Raw genomic sequence first — 13,966 nt, forward strand, 5'->3', positions numbered from 1 at the left:
GGCGGCCGGCGCGGCGCGGCGCGGAGGGAGGACGCCCGGGAGCTGCGCGGCGCCGGGCGGCGCGGAGGGGCAGCCCCAGCGGGCGGCGGCGGGCCCGGGCTGCGACCCGAGCGAGCCCCATGCCCCGCGCGGGCTGACGGGCCGGAGCCCGCACGGAGCGGCCGGGCCGGACAGGTAGGTGGCGGGCCGAGCCCGGGGACGCGGGTGGGGGCTGGGCCGGCGACCAGACCAACTCCCTGGCTCGCGCACTCTCTCGCCCGCTCACTGGCTCACTTTGTGTTTGCAAACTGCCCGCCGGAGACGCGCTGGGCGCCGGGAGGAGCCGGGCCCAGGCCGGCGCACTTTGTTCCAGCCGGGGCCGGCTGCGGCGCCCTGACCCCGCGCCGCCACCACACCCCGCCCCCGGCCTGGGCCCCCGCGGCCCGGAGCCGCCTTGGGAACAGGTGGGGGCTGCGGCCGGGCGGCGGGAGGTGGGGGCAGCCGGAGGTCGGCGCGGCGGGGTGGGGGGGCCTGGAAAGGCCACTGAGGCCCGCCCTTCCCCCAGGATCTGGCCCCGCCCCCTCCCGGCCTGGCCGCGGGGCGTGGGGTGTAAGGGGGCGCGACCCCCCCACCCCCCGGCCCCCCGCCGGAGTCGAACAAAGAGTAGTTCCCGGCCCCGACTTTCCTGAGCTGGGGAGGGAAGTGGTGGCGCGAGCTCCCCCAACCCAACCCGGGTCTGTCCAGGATTCCCCGAGACGCGCCCCGGAGGCAGATGGGGGTGGGGGGTGGGCCGCGATCGCACCCGCCAAGTAGCCTCGGGTGAGAAGGGGACTCGTTTTGCTGGGCTCGCACCTTGGAGGTGCCGGGGCCAGGCAACCCCTTTCCCCCCATCGCTTCGCTCGGCCAGCTCCGAGATGGAGCGGAAAACTTCTTGGGGACTTGGGAGCGTCTGGAAACGGCCCCTGTGATTTTGTGCGCCTGTGCTGGAGGGCGGGGGACCGACCCGGCGATACCTTTCTCCACCGCATTTAGGGAGAGCCACCCCTGCCCCCACCCGTCTCACCGCGTTGGGGCTGGAAAGGGAGGGCGGCCGCAGGGTTCCGACGCCCCCCCCCCCCAGGGAAGAGGGTTCCCGAGTGACCAAGCAGGACCCCCCCCCCCCCCAGACTGACGACCCCAGTGTCTCCTCCGGACTGCCCGTCACGGACACCTCTGTGACCCGCGGTCACCCCGGCGGTGCTCCGGCCTGGCGCTCCCGGTCAACGCCAAACTAACTTGGGGCTGAGCCCAGGCAAAGCCTGTGGCGCCAGGAAGCGGGGCGCTCCGAGCGACCCGGGTCCCGGCCTCCCCGGCAAAGGACCATGCGATTTCGCGGGACGCGGATTCTGAGACAGAGGCCCTAAGGGCTGCGGATTCCTTCCTACAACTGGGGCGATCTCGTGAACACGTCCGCGTCCCTCCCGGACCCTCTAGGCTAGGGGAAGATGATATGGGAATACGGACACCCAGAGCCTATAGAGCGCCCAGCTCATCCCTTTGCACTCCGGCTTCTCTTGCCAACCCCCGCCTGGCGGATTTCCTCGCTCACTCGGCGTCCGGGGTTTAAGGCGTCTGGAGATCACCGCGTGTCTCGCACCCCAGCACCGGGTCTTCCTACGGATTGGCCTGGCCGCGGAGCCTGGAGCAGGGGCTCAGGTGGGAGGATGAAAGAGCAAACCCGAGTCTGAAGCTGTCATCCCTGCAGTTCCTGAGAACACCCAGGGGCATTTTGGCCCATGCGGGTTTTTTCCTTGAACTTCAGCATCTTCATCCCTCGTTTTAAAGCCTGCCTGGATTGTCCCAGGGCGAACTGTGCTGGGTCTGGGATTGCAGGGCCCGGGAGTGAAGCATGAGATGTGGCGGGGGGGTTGGAGCCGGAGACCGACAGGGTGCCGCCATCTCCCACGCAGAGGGAAGGAGCGGCGGGAGCGTCTACACGGCCTGTAGCCGCGGAAGGGTCTGACCACAGCCCCATCGGAGAAGGCAGTGGGTAACCAGACTGGAACACGGAGAGTCTGAACCCAGAAACTCACTTTCAGCAGAGATCCCGAACTGGAAGCGTCCCCGGGGCTGGGCATTTCAAGCCCCTGACTCCTGGTGAGCCAGCGGGTAGTCTCAGGGGCCGGAAGGGCAGGGATGACAGCATCTCAGATGCCCTGAGAGACACTCGCTTCAGACAGTCCCTGCCCCAGATGATCTCCACGAACCCCATGCAACCGGGAAGAAAACTGCTCTGGGGATGGGAAGTCTGCAGGCTTGTTTTGTTTTGTTTTCAACTTGAGAAACTTTGTCTTGCCTGGGTTCTAGGGTGCCCTGACACCTGGCAGGCTGGAGGGAGGGCCCGAGACTGTTGTAGGCACCTGGACGACTTGCTTTCTCTGACTACTTTAGATTTGAGCCTCTCAAAAGCAAGGGGTATGACTGGGTGGGAGGTTGGGGTGCACTCCTTATCTGGTGTTGCTCCCACTCTTTTCAGCCGGGCAAGGTAGCATGGGGGAGGAAGTGGTGTTGTGGGGGCCCAATCCCCCCAAACATACCCAGGACCCCCAGGAAGTTGGGAATCTCTTCTCCCAGACCCTCCAGCCACTACTTTACTCTGGTCCCAGCCTCAGCACTGAGTTAGGGGAGAGACCATGGGAAGCTTCTCTCTTGGCACTAAGCCGTTGAGTCTCTGGGTGGGGTTTTCTCTCCTTCTCCCAGTCCTGGGCAGGTTTCCCAGGAGTTACAGAGTTGGGGAACCCCTGAGCCCTGGGGAGAGAAAGGCTTGACACCAATGCTGGGGAATGCCAGGGGTAAGGCAGGTTGGGCCCAGCCTGACACAGAACCTGCCTTTGTCCCTTTCTATGCAGGTACTCTGCTCACACCTAGACACTGATACCCCCCCCTCAACCCCTTTCCTCTGCTGTGGGCCAGAAACTTCCTTTCTGGCTGCTAGCAGGTAGGTCCCTTCTCGCCAGGAATGTGCATATCCTGCTGGGCCCCTACTCCAAACACACCTCTTCCTTAGGGGGAAGAAAGCAGGGGGGATGTGCTGGGAGGGGGGGTGGGGGGCTTCCTTTGATGTAGTAATTCCCCCAAGTGTTTGCTGAGCCCCTGGTCTGTCTGGGCAGGTCCCAGGCTGGGCACTAGAGAGCGTGAACAAGAAGGCTGGGTCTGCTCTCTGATGCTTCTTTTGCTGGGGTAGGAAGGACAGACAGGGAGGCTATTGCGTCAAGGAGAAGAGAATGAGAGCAGGGTGTCTGTTTCAGAGGAGAGGTGTGAGGCGCAAAGGGAAGGGAGGGTCATCTCCAGAGGACTCCCCTGCCACACCTGGCATGGCTGCACCCTTCTTCCCCCACATCCTAACCGATCACTGTGCTCCACCCCCCGTCCCCCCCCCACCTTGGTGGTTTGCCTATCTTTCCAGCTGAAATGCAAGCCCCTCCGCATCTGTCCCTGGCACAATGACTTGACTTTCCTAATAACCCAAACTGTGCAAAATAATAATTTCTTCTACCCGGGGAGAGCCACACAGTGTCCCTTCACAGTCTTACAGCTCTCCCAGCTTCTCCAGACCAAGGCCAGGTGGGTGCTACTTTTGACAGGATTCCATTGGCTGAAATGGTTTCCTTGGACTTGGTTCCAGAACTCCAGAACCCAAGGCAGGGAACACCAGCCTGGCCAGAACATGGGTCACAGTGGAAGAGACTTTGGAACCTGACGACCGGCAGTGATGGGACTCTAGGGAACTTATTAAGCTCTTGGAACCTCAGTTTTCCCATGTTGTAAAGTGGGTCAATAATGCTCACTTTAGAGAGTCCGTTTGGGAGTTGAGTGGGAGCTTGTATGTGAAGTCCCTAGCACGGAGCCTGGCACATACTAGTGCTGACCAAGGAGTGGTTTGTATTATTCGACTTCCAGCGTTACCAGCACTCACGTTGGACTGAATACTGGAAATGTTTGTGTTTTAACCTCCATTTCATGGGCTTGGAAAAGGAAGCCTAAAGAGAAGAAGCAACTTGGCTGGGGTTACCAGCTAGTGAGTGGAACAGCTGAGACTAAAATGCAGGGCAACCAGTAGGGCCTGAGCCTCGCTGTGGGGAAGGGAGAGAGGAGGGGATGAGAGGGCCTGTCAACCCAACCCTCCTCCACCACACCCTCCTTTACAAACTCAGGCCTGGGCTGCCCCTTTGCTGTCCACTGAGAAGGCTCTGTTTTCTCCTCCTGCCTTCCCATTAAGGGGGGGGGGGGGGGTCTAGGTTCAGAACCTGGCATTTCCCACCTGCATACGACCCTAGAACGATCCAGACGTATGTTACCCCACCATCACCACTTGTGATGGTGCTTGTGAAGACAAAAATGCGAGGAATAATTCACCTCTCTCCAAAAAGGGAGACTTCTGGGGTTTGGAACGCTAGCCTATACAGTCTTATGGAAGACAAGTTTGGCCACCAGTCTTAGATCAATTGGAGACCTACCTGTGGATGGATCACTTCAAAGAAGAAGAAAAAAAAACTTCAGCCTAAAGTTCCTGGCTTTTTCAGCATTGCCTTCCTGGATTGGCCATGGGAACACACACCTTCTTCACCTGCTGCCAGCCCCACCCTGCTGGCATCACAGCAGGAGCCCTGTTACTCCAAGCCTTGTGGCTGCCCATGCAGGGGTTTGGTGAAATGGCACTCAGTGGGCCCCTCATAGAGACTGTGGGCCCCTCATAGAGACTCAGAGCACACCTGCCTGAGCTAGACATCGAGAACTCCCAGCACAAGAAGTGCACATCTGGACAGGGCCACAGGATGTTGAGCTGTGGGAGTCAAAGTGCCCTGTGCCTTGAGGGGGCCTGGTCCTGATGGATGTCCTTCCTTCCCTTGATTCCTATCCCAGGACTACTCCTTTCCGGGTCTTTGCCAGGCTGTCCCTCTAGTGCAACCCTGCACCTTCTCCCCACCCTGGCCAGAGCCATGCCACCTGTGCCCAGAATACCAGTAGCTCTGCTGACCTCACGGTTCCCAATCCTCTGCCCAACTGGACCCTCCAGAGCTGGGACCTGAGGGCCATCAGGCTTATTGGTAGTCCTGGACCAAGGTAAATGGCATTTTCTCTCCCACTCCAAGCTGATTCTGATGGAACCTGACCTGGGCTGCCCTGCAAATGGGGTAGGGGTGAGGAGGACGAGCTGGTGGGCTTTCCTCAGAGTGGAGTGTGTACACAATACTAACCCTTGGCATTTGTTCAAGGTAGTCAGGGTCAGCAGGTGGAAGTTACCTCGAATTCTCACCAGTAGCAAAGGAGAGACAGATGGTGGCGACTTAAGGGCAGGGTAACTCAGGGAATGGAGACCAGGAGGAGGACTGTGGAGCACTTAATGGGTGCAGTGGCAAGCATGAGGGTTGAGGGGAAGAGGTTTAATAAGAGATGACTCCATTGCAACTTGGAAAATTAGGAGTGGAGCAAGTGCCCTAGGGCTGATCTTTCAGATAGGGTCTGGGGACTGGTCCTGATGCTCCCCAGGGGCAAGAGGATGCCTCTGCTGACCTGGGAGAGCCTTCATGAGGCCTGTGCTGTGTGAAGGAAAAGTGGAAGTTGGGGGAACGAAGGGACTCCCATTCTTGTTTCTTCCAACCGATGAGCTCCCTCAGATTGGGCTCCGCAGCCTGGAGCCCACACTTCCAGGAGACCCAGGCTGAAAGAAATTGGTCCAAAAAAGGGTATCGGTGTACTTCTTCCTTTCCTTCAGGGCTTCCCCAGGCAGATGCACATTGGCACTCTGCAACGAAGGGTGTGCATAGCTGGGGAGAATCTGAAAGAGACACTGAATGGCAGGATTTGTAGGAGACCCAGGGAGTGGCTGCAGCTGTAAGCATTGAAGGAGCAAAGCTCTGAGTGTGGAGAAGCTCCCTATCTTCTCAAGGCTCCTGCATCGCTGGATCATTGGAGCAGGAGGCGCTTGTGAAGGTTGGATCTTGCTAAGGATGCAGAATTGGTCCACTTGGGAGAACCCCTCCTTTAGGAAGCCTCCGGGATTTCCCCTGGAGAGCCAGTGCTACTGGTCTCCCCATCCAGCTCCGCGCCCTTGCTCTGGGTTGCTTGCCCCGCCAGCATTTCCCTGAGCCTCTGCAAGTGCATTAGTGCAAGTTGCTGGAAGTTCCTTAATCTCTGAGCTCAGGCGTGCTACACCTGACCAGAGCACCGAGAAAGAGCCTGGGGCACGAGACCCCCTCCACTCCAGTGCCTGGGGAGTCGAGGGAATTTTGGAAGAGGGGGCTGCCGGTGTTTGAAGTGGGGGGGGGTGTGCCTTCTCCCTGCGAACTGCACTCCTCTCTTTGGGGGATGACTTAGCAGATCTGGGTGGTAAACAAGGTCTGGATTCCAGGAGAGGGTCACTGGACAGCACACTGCTACCAACTTCCTAATGCTGGGGAGACCTTAGGCATGCCCACTTCTCTCTCGGCAAAGGTGTTCCTAACTGCAGGTTGACTTGGGAACCCCTGCAGCCTCTTCTGCTGGGCTTCCTCTGGCCCAGGCCGGAGCTGCGGGTCGGGCATGGGGGGGCCGGGGACACTGCCAGGTCCCAGCGCACTCCCCTTGTTCATGGCGGTGGGCCCGGCCTCCGCCTCGCCCTCCCGAAAGGGGCGCTGTGGAGTGTGGGGCAGGCGACTCCGCACGCACAGGCCGGGCTCCTCCTTCCCAATTAGGCAGCGGAGCCTGATTAAAAGGGGGTGCTGCCCCCCCCCCGCTCGATCTCCATCAACGAGATTTCCCTTCATCAGAATCTCACATCCTCCAGAAATTAATTTGATGCCTCTTGTTATCAATTAATTGAATCTCATTGGGAGAGAGAGCTCAGTGAGGCGGGCTGCAGCTTGGCCCTTGTGTGCCTCCGTGCTGCCCTCCCCCTCACATCAGGATGGCGTCACCCCCTCCCCATTTCTCTGTTTCTGCTTTGCCTTTCATTCTACCTATTTTCTAAAACAAAACCACCCTCATGAATGCTTTTGCCTTTTGCCAGGTTTGGCTTGGATGGGTACCCTCCCTGGGCACCTCCTGGGATTCACCCTTTCTGAGCTGGGGCGGGGGGGGGGGGCAATAGGGAGTTGTTCTCCCCTGGGCCCTGTTCCATCCTTCCTTAAACCAACAGAACCTCACCCTTGGGGGATTTGGCCCTGACCCTGACGCTGTGTACTCCAGGGGCTGCTGGTGAGAAACTTGGAGAGGACCCCGGGGAGAGCTAGGGACAGACTCCAAAGAGCCTCTTCCACAAGATACACACACCCTAGTTGGAGGAGGGGACCTTGGAGGGCCAGGCTAGAGGCCTGCCTGTCACACCTCAGGATTTTGTTCTGGTGAAAGTTTCATATTTTTTAGAAGAGGCCTTTAGGAGCTGTTGCCCCAGCCAGGGGCTGATCTGCTCAATGAAGGGGCAGAGGGCACAGATGTGTGGTACCTCCTGGCTGCCTGAGAGCTAAGTTGGGCCTCTGCAGGAATAAGAAGGTAAATGGAAGATGAAGGAGGAAAGTTCTAGAAGTTGTCCCAATCTGGGAGGGGGTTGTGGCAGGTACAAAGTACAATAAGTGGTCACCAGACCCTGACTGAGGATCTCTGCCTTGCCATTTCACATGCCTTCCCTGTTCTGATCCTCACAACAGCCCGGAGAGATTCTCCAGGCGACGATATAGACATATCTCAACTCTCAGTTGATGGGTGAGGGGCCCAGGCCTGGAGAGGTAGTGCAATGGCCCTGAGGCCACACAGTTAACTGGAACCTGCTTCTCTGGAATGCTGGCCATAAGGGCTGAGCCACTAACTGACCAACTTCACCCCTTAGGAGTCTTGTTGACTCACACAAAACTTATTACAAGGGTACATTTCACACAAATACCCCCCTTTGGCTTCTTGTGAAAAACTAAAACCCTGTCAACACTCAGCCTGCATTTGGTAAGGGCAGGCTGGGATTGATGCCCTGTACTTCTCACCTGGCCTCCTAGGTGACCAGCCTGGCCCCTGAGGGCATTGTGGTTAGTAATTCTGTCTTGGAGATTTTACTTATCCTCAATATTCTTCAAGGAAGAGCTAGGAGAAGGGGAGGTGGTCTGAGAGACTCTGCAAGGTCTTAACTAGAGCCAGAGAAGACCTCTAAGGACACCCTGACCCCAGCTGAATTCTGTTCAGAACTGACGGTGGTATTTTTCCTGTTTTTGACCACGGAAGGAATTATAGGGCCTTGTGTCGCCAGGAGTCTGTTCCAAGCTGAAACCAGGTCATCCCTGCCCAGGTGAGCCCGACTATGAAAGTCATCATCACTTGTCCCCCAAACTTACTTTTTGTGAGGGGGAGTGGGGAGACTTTCTTCCAAGAATGGAACCTCAGGTGGCGACAAGAGAATTGGATATAAGTCACCTTTCTGGAACTCATTTTGTAACAGGGAAATTGGGGCGGAGGGGAGGATGCTGAATCTTGTGTATCTGGATGTGGATGTATTTCGGATGCCCCTTGAGTTGGTACCCAAAATGCCTGTAAATACTACACCTAAATATCATCAGGGGAGACAGAGAGGGCCCAGGGCAGGTCAGGAGCAGGTTGGGCGTGAAGCAGTTAGGCCCCCAGGAAGGGCCAGACCAAGTGATGTGTCCCAGGCTGACTGGAGCCCCTCCTTTGCTCACGGGAGCCCCCTGGTGCCAAGGGCACTACCGGAACCAAGCTCCAGATGGCCACTCAGGCCTCGGATGAGTTGCCCCCACCCCAAACCAGCAGGCCCCCCCACGAAAGACGTCACTATTTAATTAGCCATCTCTGATTAACCAAACTTGGCATTCGGCTTCTCTTGCCCTCATCTTTCCCAGCTCCGAATCAATGGCTTTGATATGCTAATTAGGGAGTAATTTAATTTCAAAAGGCCGCAATTAACAAGGGTGTTGTGGACATGCTGTAGTTAAGCGGAGTAATCTAATTTGCATTAGTAACAAGCAGGGACTAATTAGAAGCTTAATTAGACACTTAGATGGCTCTTATGTTTACTTTCTTAATGAGATGGAGTGGGATCTTTGGTTCTCCTCTTTTCTTTCTTTTCTTTCTTTCTTTCTTTCTTTCTTTCTTTCTTTCTTTCTTTCTTTTTCTTTCTTTCCTTCTTTCTTTCTTTTTTTATTGATTCTTCCTCTTGGTGTGGTTCTAGGATGGGGTGCTAGGGCCTGGTGGGAGCATTATAGGGCCAGAGCCAGTGGAAAGTAAACTGTGGCTGGGGGCAGTGGTGAGGAAAGGTTCAGACTCCAGGGAGAGCTGAAGGCAGAGGCTCAACCGCTTCCCAGAGTGACCACCCTTTAGGCCTCTGAGGTGGGATTCAGGAGAAGAGCACTGATTTGGGAATGGGAAGAGCTGTTAGAGTTCCAGTTCAGCTCAGCCTCCTTGCAGCCAGGTGACTTTGTCAGGTCAGTAAGCATCTTCAAAGTGTGGCTCCTTCATCTGTCAAACGAATGCCAGGTTGTGTGCAGAAGAGGGGACAGGGTATGGGAAGGGACTTTCAAGGACTCTATGAGTGGAATGGTTGTTATTAAAATAAAATATAGTCACAAATTGTGTGCCCAGGCTTCACTTCCTTGTGACTCCGCTTAGAAGTCACCTCCTACTGGAAGAGCCTTCCCAGAGTATCCCCATTCCCTCTAGGCACCCATAGCCAGCACCTCACCCCTACAGTGTCAATTTCATGTAACATTTGGAAAGTTGGGCGATATATAGAGATCAGAGGTTCTCAATCCTGGCTACAATTGAAGCTTAAGGTATTTATTTATTTGAGAGAGAAAGAAATAGCATAGGCAGGAGGAGGGGCAGAGGGGGAAGGAGAAGTAGAATCCCTACTGAGCAGGGAGCCTGATGTGGGGCTCAATCCCAGGACCTCGAGAACATGACCTGAACCGAAGGCAGATGCTTAACCAACTGAGCCACCCAGGCGCCCTCTGCAATTGAAGTTTAGAATGCTTGGAAAATATTTTTAAATGATCCATGTCCGGCCCCACTCCCCAGAATCGCAATTTATTTGATGCAGGGTGGAGCCTAGGTATTGGGTATTTTTCTTAATGCTGTGTTTGCCTGGGTGTGTCTCTTTTTCTTCCACCAACTTGTAAGCCCCACAAAAGCAAAGGCTGTGTTTTATTCCCTCCATATGCCCAGACCCCAGTACCTACTGTGTTCAGTATTAGTTACAGGCAGAGGACCACCAGCCAGCTGTGTACCCTGTAAACTCACCCAGATTTGACAGGATCTGTAAGTGTTGTTTTTTGAATGCCTTATGCAGGATCTGAGAATCTTCTGGAAACAGACCTGAGGAGGAGGGAGGGAAAATGCTAAAAAGGTGAGGGGTATGTGAGTCCTCCAAGAGATGTGTGCATTGCCAGAGGGAGGATAAAGTTGGTACAAATTTAATGGATATCAATTAGGGAATAAATATATTGACAGCCTTAAAAATACATAGTTCCACCTAAACACGTTTCCTAAGCTAGTAGTTAGAAACATCGAATGTTCCGTTAGCAAAAGGGTGTTTATTGCAGAGTCATAGTAAAAAAATAGGTAATAGTCTGGATGTCCAACTCTAGGGGATTGGCTCAATAAATTCTGGAACATGCAGCCCATTGGAGCAACAATGTGACCACTAAAAACTGTTGCTTAAAATATTTGCTGTCATGTGGAAATGGTTATGATAGTAAGTGGTGAGTGGAAAAATAGGAAAATTCAAACCATGTACAGATTATGACCCCAATTTCACTTTTTAAATGTTTATATGCCAAAGAGAGTGAAAATGAACTGACTGGAAGGGGTGGATCCCAAAAGGCTAGCTCTCTGGGTGGCACAATTATGGGTACCAGTTTTTTCTTTATACTTTTTTTCTCTTCAAAATTTTCTACCAAGGTGTCTAATGCTTTTAAGATTAAAAACTAAAGTTATTTGAAATTCAGGAGAGAACGTGAAGCAGCACGGATGGTGGCTCATCTCCCAAGTCAGAGGCTTCTTGCCTTCCGTTAGAGAGGCAGGCCCTCACCCTGACTCTTGCACGACGTTCCTCGAGCTCTGAAGTTTTGTGCTGAGAGGTCTTGAATGGTCTCTGATATTGGGGCATGTGGCTGCTGGTGTGTCATTTAGGGAGAATCTTGGGCAGGAATCAGAGTACAGAGGGAAGCCTGGGGTGCCCCAAAGTATGGGGATAACAGGGGCTTGGAGAGGGATTAAGCTTTATCTGGAACTCAAGAGAGCCCCATCTTCTTAGGGAAAGACACTCTTGGCCTAATCAGAAAGCCCGGTGATGACGTGACTCACATCACCTTGCTCTGGTTTGGAGACCCATTTTGGAGCCATAGAGACATATTCTAAGCCATGGGCCCTATTCTCACTTTACTCAAATGCTGAACACGGGCTGTAATAAGGGGATAGGATCATAAACCATAGCCCACTCAGAATTGAGTTGCAGCAGGACTTTCTGGGCCCCCATACTTACTTAACTACCCTTTTCTGAATGCCTTCTTCATGGAGTGGATTTTATTTGATATCACAGCAACCCTGAAAGGAAGGTTTATTGGCATTAGCCTCATATGACAAATAAGGAAACCGAGGCTCACACGGATGACCTCACTGCTCTTATTACAAAGATAATGAGAGACCAGAAAATGGTCAGCAGGTAGATGGCAAATGAGTGGCTATCTACAGAAGGCCAAGGTCAAAAGTGGCTACTGCCCAAGCCCTCACCTCTTCTGGCAGCCTGAGCAGGTGCGCCTTCAGGGTCTGAGCTGAATGAGGGAGGGGGGGTCCCCCAGGCCTTTGGATGACAGATTGGGAAACATTCTTCAGTTACGTGCAATGTCAGAGCTTATTGCTCTGAAGAGCCCTCTGCTTTATGTCCCTGACACAAGATTTGATAGCAAGATAACTAGAAAGATAGGAAATAGGAAATATAAGGTGTCCTCATGCTCTGTTCTACGTGGTACCCACGTCTTTTCATGTAATCTAGCAATGTGTCCATTTCAAAGACTTTTGGCTCTGGAAGAGTCTGAAACTGGCAGCCTCTATTGAAATAAGGGGCTTTTGCCTGTGCCGTTTCCCCTGCAATTCAGTGTACACTTCACCTGGCCAACACCTACTCACCTTTCATTTGTGAGCATAAATGCCATTTCCTCAAAAAGAAGACTTTCCCTGCACTCCCCCCGCCACCCGCCTGGTTTAAGTAAGATTTCGCTGTTTATTCCCTGTACTCACACTTGATAGAAACCTACTTTATTGTGAGCTTATCTCTTTTTTGTGTCCTTACTTATCATCTGCCTCCCCTCACAGGAACCATGAGCTCCAGCAGAGCAGGGCCTGTGCCTTGTTCTGCCCTGTTCTGCTCAGGTCTGCAGACACGGAGCCTGCCACACTGTAGGTGCCTAAATATCTGTGCAACCCGTGAATGAAGGGTCCTTGCTGGTGCTGTACACTCTTGGCCATCCACTGGAGGAGAGAGAATGACTTCGTTCATAGCCAAAACTCCACTAGTGGCTAAATTTTCAAAAAGACCAATGCCAGATTTCCCTAGTAAAAAGAGGTTGGGGAGAATAGGACCCCCATTATTACAAGTTGCCCTCAAAGCATCTAGGACACTACTGCACAGGCTTCTTTAAGATTTATAAACCTGCAGAGGGCAGGGACCAAATTCCAGCGTCCTGCAAGAAAGGTCCCTGAGGACCTTTTTTCTTTTTTCTTTTAAGATTTTATTTATTTATGAGAGACACTTAGAGGCTGAGACATAGGCAGAGGGAGAAGCAGGCTTTCTGTGGGAAGTGTGATACGGGATTTGATCCTGGAACTTGGGATCACGCCCTGAGCCAAAGGCAGATGTTTAACCACTGAGCCACCCAGGTGCCCACCCCCCCCCACCCCTGCTTTAAAGTAAGCTCTGTGACCATTGTAGGACTTGAACTCACCACCTGGAGATCAAGAGTTGCATGTTCTACTAAGGAAGCCAGCCAGGCGCACCTCCCCATCAGTGTTGTCTTAATCAGGCACTAAATCCACGTTGAATGAATACATGACCTTGGAGATAGATCATTTCATTTTGGCCACAGGCAGCTCATAAACTAAACTCAGTGGTCGGGACACCTGGGTGGCTCAGTGGTTGAGCGTCTGCCTTTGGCTCAGGGCATGATCCTGGAGTCCTGGGATCGAGTCCCATGTCGGGCTCCCTGTGTGGAGCCTGCTTCTCCTCTCTCTGCCTGTGTCTCTGCCTTTCTCTCTGTGTCTCTCATGAATAAATAAATAAAATCTTTAAAAAAAAATAAAGTCAGCGGTCATCACGGGGGAGACCTGTGGTCTTGGATGAGCAGCATCAGCATCACTTGGGAGCTTTTTAGAAGTGAAGATGCTCAGGCCCACTCCAGACCTACTGAGTCAGAAACCCTGGGCCTGGGGCCCAGCAATCTGTGTTCTAGCGAGCCCTCCGAGGGCATTGTGATGCACTCAAGTTTGAGGTCCCCTGGCTTGAGATTAGGGTCCATTTTGTTCTCCCTTCCTACTACCCCATGATGTATTTTAAGAAGCCTCCTGTGTCTTTTATTGAGGCCAGCTTCCTCATCTTTCTCGGAAGTCTATACTCTGTAGATAGCTGGCTACTTCTAGTCTGCTTTCCCCCATTATACGGAGGAGAAACGCGGGTAATGAACGTGGCCCAAGTCACCCACAAGTTGATGGTAGACCTGGGGCTAGGTGCCGGGTTTCCCAACTTTCAGTCTCAGGCTTCCAGCTCTCGCCGTGGCTAGATTGTGGGTTTGCGGGGGGCTGGCAACAGTGACTACTCGTTTCACCTGAAAGCACTACAGTCGCTGCGGGTCGGGGTTACCTGTGGCCACGCCCCCGCCAGCCCTGCGGGCGCTGGAGCCCGGGTGCGCCCGCTGCCCGCTGCCCGCTGCCCAGCTGCGCGCGTGCACGTGTGCGCCGGGGCGGCCCCGCCCCTTCCCCC

At 54.2% G+C, this 13,966-nt stretch overlaps 1 protein-coding gene across 7 annotated transcripts in view; it reads left to right on the forward strand.

Moving 5' to 3' along the window:
* Positions 1-84: 84 nt before the first annotated feature.
* The window catches only part of FOXP4 (forkhead box P4), a 54,037-nt gene continuing 40,155 nt past the window's right edge, over positions 85-13,966 (forward strand). For all 7 annotated transcript variants that reach the window (XM_038554010.1, XM_038554015.1, XM_038554012.1 and 4 more), the window contains exon 1: positions 85-174. The gene's annotated coding sequence lies outside the window, so the exon portion shown is untranslated. The remainder of the gene's footprint in view (positions 175-13,966) is intronic.

The sequence above is a fragment of the Canis lupus genome, chromosome 12 (genome assembly GCF_011100685.1).
Source record: "Canis lupus familiaris isolate Mischka breed German Shepherd chromosome 12, alternate assembly UU_Cfam_GSD_1.0, whole genome shotgun sequence".
In the NCBI taxonomy this organism is placed as follows: Eukaryota; Metazoa; Chordata; class Mammalia; order Carnivora; family Canidae; genus Canis; species Canis lupus.